Source organism: Adiantum capillus-veneris, chromosome 12 (genome assembly GCF_014529385.1).
Source record: "Adiantum capillus-veneris isolate H3 chromosome 12, ASM1452938v2, whole genome shotgun sequence".
In the NCBI taxonomy this organism is placed as follows: Eukaryota; Viridiplantae; Streptophyta; class Polypodiopsida; order Polypodiales; family Pteridaceae; genus Adiantum; species Adiantum capillus-veneris.
In genome coordinates this window covers 116,155,846-116,158,009 of record NC_140942.1, presented here as the reverse complement: position 1 = coordinate 116,158,009, position 2,164 = coordinate 116,155,846, and the positions used below count along the sequence as shown (strand labels likewise).

The window sequence follows — 2,164 nt, the reverse complement described above, 5'->3', positions numbered from 1 at the left end:
ACAATGTAGCCAACCAAGAAGCATCACCTTAATGCTCGGATTCTTTTCTTGAGACCTCCTGATGCAACCTGCAATGTTTCAAGATTGCGCAATTTCTTCTTTCGGATACGACCACCCAAGATGGTGTCCTTCATTTGACAACTTCGCACCTTTCCTTTCAGTTCTTGTACCTCTGTTTTATGTTGCAAAATGGTAACCTGATCTGTAGAATGTAAATGTGAAAGGCGAACAATCTCACATTGTTGAGCTTGGAGAATGCCCTTGTAAGTTTCAGCTTCTCTTGTAAGAGATTTACAATAACCCAGAAGGTCCTTTTCTCCATCACCAACAAAGGTCAATAAGCTTGTAGGATTGACAAACGGTGGAGATGCATTAGTCATTGGATTCTTAGGGTAGAGAGAGTCTTTCGTCCAGATATCTATGTGTTTAGCTCCCTGAGCTCTGAGCGTGTCTATGGAAGCGGGAGGTATATGTGTGTTTGTTTTACTTCGCTTAATCAATGGTTGGTACTCATTGTCCAAATCAATGTGAAGGTGATATTTGGCTCGTTTCTGGGTAACATTTGTGCCATTTGAGGAGTGTGCCATTAGCCAAATGTGCAAGTTTAATGGAAAGTGAATAGCGACTGCGCAGCGCCTTCGTCCCTCCATGTTAGCCTCATTCCCTCCATATTGACGAGGTTCATTCAATGCAACTGAAAAGAGGATTAGCCCTCAATCACTACGAACGAATGTTCAGAAGAATAAGAAATCTACTTAAAGTACACTTTTTGAACTTTTACTATGAAAGACCCAATTCTATTATTTGCCATTTTTTTTAGAGAGAGAGTGCAAAAAATACATTTTCTTAGAAGGCCCTCCAAATGACCTCCGAAATTTCCTAATGTCACTTTGCTAGCCCCCCATGCATGACTCCTTTCTCTACTAGTGATATTTCCTCTAATTTTAGTCCTACTTTGCACATTGAGCTCCCAATTTTGTCCCATCTCCAAGCTCCACATTTTCTTATGGTGGCAACATTAGACAGTGCGGGCTGACAGAAATGCTCTTCATGATAGTCTCACTTATACAAAGATGTGGCCGACTCGCAGTTGATGATCTCTCTTGCCCCTCTTCCATGGCACCTATATCGTGCATTGAGCGAATTCCCTCGCATCGTGCTCAATGCCATCACAATAGTCACGTCCTTTCACAATTTCACTTGCTAAAGAAACAATGCTCAATCGCCAAGCTTAAGGGACACGGACAGACATGTAGTTGCTAGACACATCACAAAGGAGCAATTGACTCCTTGAAGCTTGTTATAGAAGAGCTTCAGAAATTCTATGATTCTGAGATGGATTAAACTCGTGGGGATGGCACCCACTAGCAAGTCCAGCCCCATGCTTAACATCATTAGGGTAGTGAGATAATTATGTCGCCCTCCAATTCGTTGCAGGAGAGATCCAATACCTAGTGGTACTAAGGTCTGCATCATTGTTTAAGAGGTCCTACGTAGTCAAGAATTCATCATTGGAGTTGGGGCGAGAGTTTCTGGCGCTACGCCTGCAAACTGCCCAGTTCTCTACTACAACCACTGCCCTGGATTTATCTATTAAGTGCGAACCCTTGACCATGGAGGCAATCTTCGGGCAAGAGGAGCAGGGAGCTCCAAATCCCCCTTCACCTGTATCCTTTCTCTTGAAACGCCACCCTGTCAGCTTGCTTCAGTGGGCCCGCGTTGCTATAGTTGCAATAGCCCATCACCGCATCATAGCTGTAGTTACGTGAGTTGCTCTACTATCGAGGCTGCTGAATGCCACACCAACGATCTTCAATGAACTTTGGTTCTTTAAGACCCTAAATTGCTGACAAAAATGGAGAAACCTGTGGTTGACCAGGCCCTAGCAGCTTCTTGTACGCATAAGTGTCTGTGCAGTTTCAAGAGACCACAAGCAAAGGAGCAGGAGAGATGGACCGAGGCTCTCAGATCACCCTTGTTCCAATGGATGCCCAGCCCACTGCCGTTCCTGCTACACTTGCTAAGCTTCAGGTCAAGAAGGACTTCTTCCGATGCCCCCAAAAGCTTGACGATGAAGACCACCTTTGTAAATGACCAGTACAGGAGCCCTTCCCCAAGAGCTTCTCACACTGCCCTTGACTATGGCAACCTCGCTTATATTATC

General features: G+C 44.6%; 1 pseudogene; it reads left to right on the top strand.

Annotated features, from left to right (window-relative positions):
- Positions 1 to 1,413: 1,413 nt before the first annotated feature.
- On the top strand, positions 1,414 to 1,769 carry LOC147446376 (uncharacterized; annotated as a pseudogene).
- Positions 1,770 to 2,164: the final 395 nt, after the last annotated feature.